General features: G+C 36.3%; 1 long non-coding RNA gene across 1 annotated transcript; it reads right to left on the bottom strand.

Moving 5' to 3' along the window:
* Positions 1-865: 865 nt before the first annotated feature.
* LOC114279385 (uncharacterized) lies at positions 866-13,559 on the bottom strand. Its single transcript, XR_014364157.1, has 2 exons — positions 13,417-13,559; positions 866-1,126 (listed from the first exon to the last, which is right to left on the bottom strand). It is a non-coding gene; the product is annotated as an uncharacterized LOC114279385 (long non-coding RNA).
* Between the last annotated feature and the right edge of the window lie 638 nt (positions 13,560-14,197).

The raw sequence follows: 14,197 nt of genomic DNA, 5'->3' as shown, positions 1-14,197 counted from the left end.
TCCCTAAAATTTCTACTTTTTGTTCATGTGATCCAAATAGAGACAATTATACAAGTTAATAACTATTGAAGAAATTTATACAAATTGAAGTTTAATTTGATTAAAAAAATATTTTAGAATTTAAATAATTTAAACTATACAGCAAAATGCATTTCATTGTATGATTTAAGTTGACCATATTATAAAATTATTATAGCGATCTTGATTTAAACTCGACCCATTTATTACCTTTGAAACCGAGAAACCATATTTGTGATGGTCGTTTTTTTCTCTTTATGTTTGGTTTTAGCTTCAGAGGTCGACACCATCCTTGTTGGTGTCGACACTGCCTCTTCTTTTTTTTTTTTTGTCTTGTTTTGCTTCTAGGGTCGACACCATCTTTGGAGGTGTCGACATCATTTTATTGCTATGTTCTTGGAATAGCTACTGAAATTTAGGGTCAATACCAGCCTTGTGGTGTCGACACTTGTCTTTTGTTGCTGGCTTCAAGGGCCGACACCAGTTTGGAAAGGGTTGACCCTTGTCTACTACAGAATTTGGGTTTAGTTGCTGAAATTTAGTGTTAACACCTTTGGTCCAAGGGTCAACACCTTATCTGCTGTCAACATTGTTAATTTTTGTCAATTTTTCCTGAAGGGTCGACACCACTGATACAAGGGTTGACCCCCGTGAGTTTTTTTTCTAGATTTTAGTTCGATTTTTGTCACGACCCAAATCAGCCTTATAAGTTAATTGTTGTAACTGACCAATAATCCTTGGATTACCAAAGGCCTCTTAATAGAATGACACATGATAAGGGGCTTCGGAAGCAATTATAGAAATATACAATGTCCATAGAGTTGTAATAATGTATATAAGACAGAAATTTTCTAAACGAACTTATATATATATATATATATATGTGACGTCAAAAATACGTTAGCCTTACGTCACCCATATGCACAAATGTACTAAAAAAAGAAAGAATTTATCCCCATATATAGATAAGCAAAAACAAACAACAAAACATCTTTGTCAGGGTCACAAAACTTGACTTCTTCAAAAAGGGAACCTCCTCGGGAGGCACAATGGTTGGCTGACTCAACACTCCAAGCAGTAGCTTAGGCTTGGTCACGCGCTTGCTCACCTACATACATAAAGTCAATAGTGAGTGGGAGCCTAGTGAATAATAACAGAGTAAAGGGTTTTAACGAACGATGTCCATGACAGATTCAGAAATTAGAGTTCATATCAGATATAGATTTATAATCATGTTCTTATTCAAACTACATACAGAAACTAGAGTTCATGCTTAATCATACATGGTACATCTATTAGTATTAACATGCTTGGTAGTTCCTTTAAGGAACCTCCGGTACCAGGAACTTGTAACTTGCTTGAACCACGGTATTATTACCCCCGGGCAAGGGCCATGTGAGCCACGATATTGTTACCTTTGGGCAAGGGCCTTGTACTTGTAAACCACGGTATTATTACCCCCGGGCTAGGGCCTTGTGCTAAGGATGCCACGAATACATTTCAGAAATTTGGACAATCATTCATTCATACAAAACATCGTATTTCAGAAAATTGATCATTTCATAGCATCAGAAAATAATTAAAGTTAAACATAACTTTACAGAGTTATTACTCACAGATAGCTCCACTTGCAGAACAGACAAATCAGATAACTTGTGGCGCGTGACTTACACACACATAGCAGAAACATATAATGAAACACACACTCGATTGATACTCAACTTCTTTCGTTTCATTCTTAGTGTGTTTCTAAGTCCTAGCCCCTCATTGGGTCTTAAACATGGCCTAGGAATGCCTATGATGCAATGTGAATGCCTAAATGCACTTTGGGACTCTTAACCAAACTTGTTAAAAATAGGGGTCACGCTCGAGCGCAACCTACCTCGCTCTAGCGGACATGCAAACATGTGAGGGGATGCTCGAGCGTAGATTTCGTCGCTCGGGCGGTCTGTAAACTCTAAAAAAGTACTGATTACGTGACATCTCTACTCGTTGGCTGCTCGACGGTCGCTCGAGCGTAAGACCGAGGTCTCCACTCGAGCGTAACTTCTGCCGCTCGAGCGGTCTGTAAAATGTGAGAACTTCTAGGAGCTCGCATTTCTCGCTTGAGCAAACATTTGGTTGCTCGAGCGAAAGTGCAACATCGCAGAGTGGTCACTTGAGCGTAGATTTTGCCGCTCGAGTGGAGAGCAAAATTCTGAAATTTCCAAATTGCTCTTCTTAACTCTAAACTCAACTTCAAAGTTGCAAAACAAGGCCTTTTTGGCCAAAAACTTGAGGAAACTATAGGAAACAATTGTAAATGGTGAAACCATGGTGAATTCAAAATCATTTCACAAGATCAAGGCCTAGAAGCTTGCCAATTGTTCAAGACAAAACACAAATCTTTGAAAACATAACATTATATACCATGCATGTAAAGGTGCAAGTTCCAAGCTTTCAAAACATGATCCAATGAGGTGTCTAACTCAAAACGTGTTGAATTCTTAGACGAAGGCCAAAATGAGGACATGCAAGGGGGAATTCTTTGAAAACAATTTCAAATTATGATGAAATGAGCATGCATGCATGATATGGTTCATTTATCTTCAATTCTAACTCAATTCTTATATCAACTTACTTAATTCTTTAGAGTACATGTCTTATACATTACAATTGTATAATCTAAAGGTTGAATTCTTACTTAGGCTTGTCAATGATGCTTTAGATGATCAATTGTTGGAAGTTCTAAGCTAAAATCTCTAAGTTCTCTAGCAATCTTCCTGATTTGAGCTTAAACTTCCCTTCTCTCTCTCTTTTTCACGTTTGGTTTATGTGTGTGAGCTCAAAAATGTGTTGAGGAGAAGAAAAAAATGAGTGAAGGCACAATGGGAGCCTTATATGGGCTTGGCTAATGGTTTAATTAATTGGACATTAAATTATTCTAATTTAATTGTTCTGAACCGACTTTTAATTGAACCTACCATAATTTTCCAAATATCGTAACTAACACATAAATCAAGTCAATTTTGTAATCAGATGCCGATAAGGCCTTCAATTCGTAGGACGAAACAGAAATAGAAACATATATTTCTACTATAAACAGATATAAGCACAATAATACAACACACATACATGCAATTAATTTAGGATTTCACCCTAATTACTTATTAAGCATTCTTAATCATGGATTGCATGTTAATCAGAGGTCGGGGTTGTTACAGTTTTGGGCCCTACTTCTTAGGCATTTTGACTTGTTCTTTTGGGTTGACTTTGGGATTTTTTTTACTTTAACCTAACACTATAAATAGAGCCCTCACTTATCATTTTCTTCACTTTATCTTCTCTTTCCCCTCTCTAAACTGTAAGTTACTCTTCTCTCTCTCTAAACTCATTTTTTCGCTCAAAGATCTTCAGATCTACTCACTTGGAAGCATTTCCTCACCTTGTTTCTTTGAGATTAAGTGTAGAGCTTGTCGAGAGCTTCGTTTTGATCGGAACAAATCGTTGTTTCGTCATCGTCAACTTTTGAGCTTTTCTTCATTTTTCCTTTTTCCTCTTCTAAGTTTGAGGTAGGGATTCTTCACACTTTTATATGCGTCTTATCTTAACTATTTGCTATTCCAAAAGATTATGGTGGTTTGGGGGTTTTTATTTTGTCAAAAACCTAGGGTTTCAAATCAAAAGGTAAAAGAGGGATTTTCAAATGGTTTTAAGAAAAAGGTTGTGATTATGAATTTGGGGTTGATATATGTTGAAATGAGATATTTCTTGCATTGAAATGAATTTTCAAAAAGAAAGGGGTTTTTGTCCAAAAATGTGAATGTTTGAGACTGTAAAGAGAAAATGAAATTAATATGGAAATTGTGAAATTGAAATGATGATAATGATGAGGGTGGAGTTAGATATGGATTATCACTTCCATTTTGAGATTTTGGAAAAGTGTATCTTTAATGAAGTTTATTTATCTGTTTAGAGATATCTATTTTGGGCTATCAGTGGAGGATAGCTATGGGTGTTGTAGAAATTGTATGAGAATTAGGTGAACTAAAACTAATTTCTCAACCATGTGCGTTGAACATTGTTGCTTATTTACTATATTGAAAATGTATATGATATTGAGAAAAGAGGTGAATGTTGGAAAGAAGTGTGTATCATCAAATCAAGTTGACCTTTCTATCTAGGGTGAAAGTCTCAAAAAACGTGCGTATACATAGGTGTCGATTCCCACGGACGAAATACCCGTAAAATGGTAATAGTAGCGCTTGTATAGGCTATGTTTACATGGGTGTCGTTTAACGGTTTTCCTCAGACGAAATATTCGTAAAAGGTTGTATCGGTTTAAGATTTCCCTCTTCTTTCTATTGTAAAGGGCATGGTTTTGAGAATTGAGATATAAAACTGGCATATCATGGCTTTTGAAAATGATATAAATGTTTTGGTACTAGAATGGCATATGCATAAAACCTTATGGCTTTGTTAAGATTTATACGTTGTGTTATAGCATTTCTACTGGGCTTAAAGTGATATGCCTCCACCAAGGACTTAACTTGGGAGGACTGTGAAGCTGAAGGCTCATTGTTGTTATTTATGTTGGGTACTATTGGTGAGTTTGACTTGCATCTTGGCGAGTTCGTTGAGCCTGCAGCCTTGTTTTCAGTAGTTGCACAACTTGCACTTATGAGTCGAGTGATAGAAGCGCAGAGGGGTGACCTTGAGATAAAATCCCTCTGGGAGAAAATCTCTAGTGAGAAGGTAAAGAAAAGCTTGAATGTATATTCTGACTTGAGTGTTAGATACCTTGACCGTCTTTTCGTGCTGGAGTCTTATCGAGAGAAAGTACTTCGAGAGTTTCACCATTCATGCCTTGCGGTGCACCCGGGAGGCATAAAGACGTATCATGACCGTAGTCACCAGTTTTGGTAGAAGTGGATAAAGAAGGATGTGGTCGTGTTTGCATCGAGGTACCTTATTTGTCAACAAGTGAAGGCTGAGCATTAAAGGCCAGCGGGTTTGTTGCAACCCTTGTCTATAGCGGAGTAGAAGTGGGAGTATGTAACAATGGATTTTGTTGTGGAACTTTCGAGGACTCAACGGGGTAATGACGCCATTTGGGTGGTAGATGATCGATTAACCAAGTCAGTGCACTTTGTACCTATGCGTATGAATGACTCAGTAGATTATCTAGCCGACCTTTACGTTAGGGACATAATGAGGTTGCACGGGGTCCCTGTAACGATTGTTTCGAATAGAGATCTATGTTTTACTGCTCGTTTGTGGCAAAGCCTGCAGCATGCCTTGGGCACTAGGTTGACTTTCAGTATCGCATATCATCCTCAGACTGACGGCCTGTCTGAGTGTACTATTTAGATTCAAGAGGATACGCTTCGGGGTTGTGTTCGTGACTTTAAGGGGTAATAGAAGAGACACTTGCCCTTAGTGGAGTTTGTCTATAACAATAGCTTCTAGTTGAGTATTGGCATGACACCGTTTGAGGCCTTATATGACCGACCGTGTAGGTCTCCTATGTGTTGGGCTGAGGTAGGCGATGCACCCATGTTGGGTCCAGAGTTAGTCTGGGAAACAACGGAGAAAGTTGCACTTATCCGTAAGAGGTTGGTCACGGCTTAAAGTCGTCAGAAGAGCTATGACGACCGTAGGAGGAGACCGTTATTCTTTAAGGTAGGAGATCACATCTTCTTGAAAATATCACCTAGACAGGGCTTGATAAGGTTTGGAAAGAGTAGGAAGTTATCTCCTAGATTTATCGGGCCTTTTGAGATCCTAGAGTAGATTGGAGAGGTAGCTTATCGTTTGGCCTTGTCGCTACATTTTTTTTGGGTTCATGATGTGTTTCATATCTATATGCTCCGGAAGTATGAGCCGAATCTATCACCCGTGTTGGACTGGACTGAGATAGAGGTAGATGAGAATGCCTCGTATGAGGAGAGACCGGTGAGAGTCTTGGATACTCGAGACCAAGTTTTGAGAGGCAAGACAATTCCTTTGGTGAAAGTGTTATGGAAACACCATGAGGTTGAGGAGGCCACTTGGTAGCGTGAGACAGAAGTCTGTGAGAAATATCCAAACTTGTTTATTGATGTTTGACCATGTATTGAAACCTTGTTATGTTAATATAATGTAAACATTATATATGTTTTGAAAATATTAATTGTATATTCAGTAATGAGCAAATATTTACCTTGTTGATGAGAATGGATGACCGGTGAATGGGCCATGGTGATGATTTGAAATTATTATCAATGTTGTAATTGGTCAAAACATGGTTTTGAATGTTTGGTTTAAATTTTGGGGGTGAAATTCCTTGAGGGGGGAGGTTATAGCGATCTTGATTTAGACTCGATCCATTTATTACTTTTGAATCTGGGAAACCATATTCGTGATGGTCGTTCCTTTCTCTTTATGTTTGGCTTTGGCTTTAGGGGTTGACACCATCCTTGTTGGTGTCGACATTGCCTCATTTTCTTTGTCTTGTTCTGCTATAGGGTCGACACTAGCTTTGGAGGTGTCGACACCATCTTACTGCTACGTTCTTGGAATAGCTACTGAAATTTAAGATCGTCACCAGCCCTGGTGGTGTCGACACTTGTCTTTTGTTGCTGGCCTCAAGGGTAAACACCAGTTTGGAAAGAGTCAACCCTTGTCTATTGTAGAATTTGGGGTGCAAGAACATTTTGAAAACTCTACAAAAATAATCTAAAAAATAGGAGAAAAAACTAGTATAAAAATCATAAATTTTATACATTTTGCATTTTTTAATCAAGGTATTAGATTGTTTCCAGTCTGGTCAATTGTATCATTCAATCTAATCAGACGTACACATGGTGCAACTAAAATCCTCTGGGACCAATCAAAAGTCATTAAAAAAAATCAAAAAAAAACCAACAAATCTCTGTTTTTTTTTATATATTTTTATGATAAAAGTAAAAAAGATCATTCTAAATATATTAATTTTTTCATTTCATATTTTAGTTAAAAAATAAAAAAATTACTAAAATAACATGTTCTCAAATAAGACAAAGTATATAAAAAATGCTATAAATTTAAATTCTCTATAATAATATTAACTTGCAATAATCTTGTAGTGGTGATGTCCATTTTTAATGTTAATTAGTATGAAAATCAATGTGTCCATTTAGGCAATGCTAGATATTTCAACCTACATTAAAGCATTATGCATAGACAGATAACAAATGGTAACGGACAAGGATATTATCAAGATATTTGCCTAACAATTCTGATAAAGAACACTAAAATTCTGAATCTCTCTCGTGTTCTCTAGTTTATGATACTTGACAATAGCTCAATAACCTGTTATACCTACAGTGGTGTGTGTGTGTAAATTAAATGTATAAATTAAATAAACAAAAAAAATAATAATTCAGAAAATAATTATATAAATTAAATTTTGAATTAAATACTTACAGAAATTAAAGTCGAGACTTGTGTTGGACACAATCTCCTTAAAGTAGATTTCGCCCTCGCTCTGGTGCTTCAAGATTTACCGGCATCTACTTCCCAAGATACAACAACTAACACTTGATTTGCAGCATTACAAAATCAAGTCTGGCGAACCAAAACTCTGTTGTGACTCTTTTTCTTTCTTCCTAAAAATTAAATGCAGAAATACAAAGAAGAGCAGAAGAAGAAATACGAAATTTTGAGGGAAAAATTAATCTCCTGAATTGCTGGAAGGCTGGCATTTTATAGGAGAAAAGGTGGTTATTTTCTACCTGTTTGGACAGACTGAATAGGTACTTGGACAGATTTGAATCTGTTCGGGTGGAGTCAACATGTAGAAAAACCTATTCGGGTGAATTCAACAGATATGACCTATTTGGGCGTGAGAAAAAATTTGGATAGATTTGATTTGAATTTTGAAAACCGAAATTCAAAATTAAATAAATAAAATGCAAATGATTTTGGCCCAAAAAAGATAAGTATTGGATCGGACAAGCCCAACCCAACCTCACACCAGCGCCCAGGCCTAGGTCCAGGCCAGGTCCAACTCGCCTGATTAACCGGACGGACGGACGGCAGCGGCGGCAGCGCGTGCGTGTGGTTTTTGTTTTGGGTCCAATGGGTTTAGCTCACTTTACCCATAACCTCACCCTTCCACAAACTTGGGTACCCCTTGGGGCCCATCCCAAGTATCCCAAGCTGCAGTATATAAACTCATTCAAAACCTTAAGTCTTTCCAATGTGGGATAAGTACATTTCACAAATGTGTAGGAAACCCACCTAAAGCCATTTTCACGAACTTGAAAACGCGCATTGAATTCTCATTCATCCAGAATTGGTTTTGAGCAACTAAATACATGGTTTTATTCACTATGCGGCATTAAACATGAACCCAATGAAAAACGTTAAAAATAACGCTTGAGTCCCATCTTAATTAATACTCAAAGTTAGCCAAAAATAAGGATTTTTCAAAGTTATTTTCTAACAATCCCCCACATGAATGGAATTCATGATAACAGACATGCAACAAGATGCAAACAAAGAAAGAGTTCATTAAGAAGATACATCACATCGAGATAGGTAACTTTTGGCTTTGAACCTCCTTTAGTGAAAGCCTATCGGACTTACTGGCTAACCAATAGACCCGATACCTTGAACTATTCAGCTGTTTGTGTAAGCCAAGACAATAGACTACACATAGTGTATCCGCAAACATAGTTTGGTTCTTACGGTTGTGTTCATTTTGGCCCTGAACAACACCTGGTAATTCATGAGTGCTCTAGAGAATTTAGCCTTCTCAATTCTCACAAAATCAGCCCAGTTCACACTCATATAGGTTATTTCTTATTTAAGAGTATCCTGTTATACCCCACTTGGATGTCCAAGCTATAAAAATCATTAAAAACAAAGCTTATCCTACTAACGCTACAGGTATCACTCTTCTTATCATAGAAATGGGTAAGAGTAAACCTTTTTAGTGATACGTGAAATCATCCATAATTCAGTTGTTCCTTTGAACTTAGATCTTGGGATCTCCAGTCAACTAGGTTGGATTGCCATTTTAAGTAATAGGCTTTAATCCCATTCCTATTGATAAATAGTACACTTGCTCTCTAGCTAGCCCTTTAGTCAATGAGTCTGCAATATTCTCCCTTAACTTTACATATTTTATGGATATTATTCCATGTGAGAGAAAATTCCTAACGGTATTATGTCTTCAATGAATGTGTCGAGACTTACCGTTATACATATGATTATGTGCTCGTCCTATTACTGTTTCATTATCACAGTGAATGCATATAGTTGGCACAGGTTTAGGCCACATTAGAATGTCTTCTAAGAAATTATGAAGCCATTCTGCTTCTTCTCTTATTTTATCTAATGCGATAAACTCAGATTCCATTGTCGACCTTGCTATGCATGTCTGTTTAGAGGATTTCCAAGAGACTATAGCACCTCTTAGGATAAAGACGTATCCACTAGTGAATTTTGAGTCTTTAGTATTCGATATCCAATTTGCATCGCTGTACCCTTTGAGTAATGCTGGATATTTGGTATAATGTAAACCATAATTCTGGGTATGTCTTAGATACCTAAGTACCCTAATTATCGCTTTCTAATGATCAGACCCTGGATTACTTGTGTACTTACTCAATTTGCTTACAGCATAGGCTATATCTGACCTAGTGCAATTCATTAAGTACATTAAGCTTTCGATTATCCGAGAGTACTCTAATTGTGATATGCCTACACCTGTATTTTTTGACAAATGAAGACTAATGACAACAGGTGTTTTAGCAGGATGGTCATCATGCTTTCCAAATTTCTCCAAAATCTTCTCAACATAGTGAGACTGAAATAAAGCATATCCTTCAGATGTTCTAGTAATTTTTATTCCTAGAATTACATTTGCTACTCCCAGATCTTTCATGTCAAACTTTTTGTTCAACATTTTTATTTGTGAATTTAATCATGTCATTATTGCTTCCAATAATGAGCATGTCATCCATATAAAGACACACTACGACATAGCCTTTGTCTGTGCTTTTAACATAGACGCATTTGTCACTTTCATTTGTCTTAAAACCATCCGAAAGCATAGCGTGATCAAATTTTTTATGCCATTGTTTCGGAGCATATTTTAATCCATAAAGGGATTTGACAAGTTTACAAACCTTTTTCTCTTGGCCGGGAACTTGAAACCATTTCGGTTGTTCCATATAGATTTCATCATCTAACTCGCCATTCAAAAAAATTGTTTTAACATCCATTTAATGTATTTCCAGATTATACAAAGCTGCAATCGCAATCAATATGCGAATAGATGTTATATTTGTCACTGGTGAATATGTGTCAACATAATCAAGGCCTTCCTTCTGCCTGTATCCCTTAACAACAAGCCTAGCCTTGTATTTATCTATTGAACCATCTGCTTTCATTTTTCTCTTAAATATCCACTTATATCCAAGAGGGTTACACCCTGGTAGAAGATCCACCAGTTTCCAAGTGTGATTTTGTAGTATTGATTTAATTTTACTATTCACAGCCTCTTTCCACAATGGAGTTTCAAGACTTGACATTGCTTCCTTAAAGTTTTGAGGCTCATTTTCTAACAGGTATGTCAGAAAATCTGGACCAAATGATTTAGAGATCTCACCCCTCTTGCTATATCTACATTCATCTGCTTCATTATTATTGTGGTCTTCATTGCCACCCATAACAGTATCAAAAGTTCTTTTATTTGAAAAAAGTTCCTTGCATAGAAAAATGTGTTCAAAAAACGACACATTCCTTGACTCAATAATAGTGTTTACATGCATATCAAAATTTTCAGATCTATAAACTAAAAATATATACGCACTACTATTATTTGCATAACCAATGAACACATAATCAACGGGTTTTGGTCCCATCTTAGTCGTTTTGGGACTAGGGACTGCTACCTTGGCCAAACACCCCTACACTTTGAGGTAATTGTAGGTAGGTCGTCGACCTTTCCATAATTCATAAGGTGCTTGATTAATTTTCTTGTGATGTACCATGTTAAGGATAAAGTTAGCAGATAAAATCGCCTCCCCCCACAAGTTCTGAGGTAATCTTGAATTAATCAACATGGCATTCATCATCTCTTTAAGAGTTCGATTCTTTCTCTCAGCAACTCCATTTGACTGAGGAGAATAGGGTGCAGTGATTTGGTGAATAATACCATATTCAAAACAAAATTCCTCAATCATACTCACCACTTCTGTTACTCTTCACTATCTTAATAGTTTTGCCAAGTTGATTTTCAACCTCAAGTTTATATTGCTTAAAAGCTTCTACGGCTTCATCTTTACTTCTCAATAAGTAAACATAGCAATATCTAGTGCAATCATCAATAAAAGTAATAAAGTATTTCTTACCTTCTCTAGTTTGAAAAAATTTTAAATCACAGATATCCGTGTGAAATAAATTTAGAAGTTCAGTACTTCTTTTTACTTTATTAAATGATGCCTTAGTGAGTTTTGCCTCAATACAAATATCACATTTATGATTTGGATCAAACGCTAAGTTTGGTAAATAATCTAAAGCAACAAGCCTATGCAAATAATTAAAATTAACTTGTCCTAACCTACCATGCCATAAAAAAGAAGATTCAACAAGATAAACAGAAGATGTGTTCTTATTATTAATAGCCAAATTTGGTACAACAGTATTTACATTGACCTGAAAAAAGCCCATCACTCATATAATCTCGCCCCATATACATGCCACTCCTGGAGAGTACAACCTTGTTAGATTCAAAGACTAATTTAAACCCATTCTAAATCAACAATGACCTAGAAATCAAATTTTTGTGAATTTCTTGCACATGGAGTACATTGTTGAGCGTGGGTTCTTTTTTCGAGGTCATTTTCAACATGATATTTCCTTGTCCTTCCACAATTGAAGTAAAGAAGTTTCTCATAAAAAGTTGTTCTTCACCACTTTGTAGGTTGTGAACATCTTTTTATCTGCACAGATATGGCGGGTTGCTTCAGTATTCATCCACCACTCCTTGAGATTGCCCACGAAATTTGCTTCAAAGACTACTGCAGCAAGATTGATGTCTGTCACTCCATCGGACAGACAAAAATCCTCGGCCATGTTGGCTTGTGTTGGATTTTTACTTGAACTCCCTCCGTCCTTGTGAACATGACAATCTTTAGAGCGATGTCTATCTTTGACGCACACAAAACACTTGTCTTTGAATCTTTTGTTGAACCTGTTGTTGATCCCTTTATTGATCTTACTAGTGGATCCTTGTTTGGGACCATTGCCATCTTGCTTTCGCTTTTTGTTGTTGAACTTTGAGCCATGTTTATATTCCACAACATTTGCTTTAGCATGCATGACATGGTTTCCTGACTTCTTTTCGAAACCATGATTGTCCTCCTCAATTCTAAGCAGCACTATCAATTCCTCTAATTTCATCTCCTTGCATTTACGCTTCAGATAATTCTTGAATTCTTTCCAGGATGGTGGCAATTTTTTAACGATTGCTGCTACTTGGAAAGATTCACCAAGAACCATCCCTTCCACATGTATGTCATAGAGAATTAATTGGAGATCTTGAACTTGGCTAAAAACTGTCTTGGAATCTATTATTTTAAAATCCAGAAAACGGCCGACAACAAATTTCTTTGTACCGGCATCCTCTGTCTTATATTTATGATCTAAAGATTCCCATAGTTCTTTAACAGTGCTTTTGACACTATACACATTGTACAGTGTATTGTCCAACCCATTGAGGATATAATTTTGACATAGAAAATCACCATGTTTCCATGCATCGGCTGCGGTAACCACTTGCCGGTCAGTGTCTCCTTCGTTCAGTGCCGGAGCTTTTTCATGAGTGAAGTGAGCCAAATTCAATGTTGTAACATAAAACATCATCTTTTGTTGCCATTTTTTAAAATCATTTCTATTGAATTTTTCTGGTTTCTCCCCATGATTTATCGGTACTGCCGGAGTCATCACTGGCACAATAGGTATGGGGATTTGAGTGATAACAGTCTCAGTATTGTTTATTTCTGTTTTCATAATTCTGACGAAATATTAAGACACCAATCACAAATTTATATAGAAAAGAATTTGCACAAAAATTTACAGAATAAAATTTTGTAACAAAATTCCAATGATGAACAGTATATTACTACTATGTTATCAAAGAAATCATCAAACTGTATATTACTACTATTTAAGAAATTAAACAGTATATGACTACTATTTAATTTCCCAAAACAAAATATTCGTCTGTCTAACGCAGAAGTAAATAAAAATCGAAAATCTACTTTAAGATTGTTATACCTACAGTGGTGTGTGTGTGTGTAAATTAAATGTATAAATTAAATAAACAATAAAATAAAATAATTTAGAAAATAATTATATAAATTAAATTTTGAATTAAATGCTTACAGAAATTAAAGTCGAGGCTTGTGTTGGACACAATTTCTTTAAAGTAGATTTCGCCCTCGCTCTAGTGCTTCGAGATTTACCAGCATCTACTTCCCAAGATGCAACGACTAACACTTGATTTGCAGCACTACAAAATCAAATCTAGCGAACCAAAACTCTGTTGTGACTCTTTCTCTTTCTTCCTAAAAATTAAATGTAAAACAGATGCAAAAACACAGAGAAGAACAAAAGGAGAATGACAGAATTCTAAGGGAAAAATTAATCTCCTGAATTGCTGGAAGGCTGGCTTTTTATAGGAGAAAAGGTAGCTATTCCGAACAGGTTTATTGAACAGGTACTTGGACAGATTTGAATCTGTTCGAGTAGAGTCAATAGGTAGAAAAACATGTTCAGGTGAATTCAACAGATATGACCTGTTTGGGTGTGAGAAAAAATCTGGACATATTTAATTTGAATTTTGAAAACTGAAATTCAAAATTAAATAAATAAAATGCAAATAATTTTGGCCCAAAAAAGATAAGTATTGGGTCAGACAAGCCCAACCCAATTGATCGAACAGGCGACGGCGGGGAGCGCGTGTGGTTTTTGTTTTGGGTTTAATAGGTCTAACCCACTTTACCCATAACCTCACCCTTGTACAAATTTGGATACCTCTTGGGGCCCATCCCAAGTCTCCGAAGCTAGAGTATATAAACTCATTCAAAATCTTAAGTTTTTCCAATATGGGACAAGCAAATTTCACAAATGTGTAGGAAACCCACCTAAAGCCATTTCTACGAAT

This window comes from Camellia sinensis, chromosome 3 (genome assembly GCF_055761805.1).
Source record: "Camellia sinensis isolate YWXY chromosome 3, ASM5576180v1, whole genome shotgun sequence".
Lineage (NCBI taxonomy): Eukaryota > Viridiplantae > Streptophyta > Magnoliopsida > Ericales > Theaceae > Camellia > Camellia sinensis.
The sequence above is the reverse complement of the archived record's forward strand: the minus strand, read 5'-3'. Positions and strand labels throughout refer to the sequence as shown.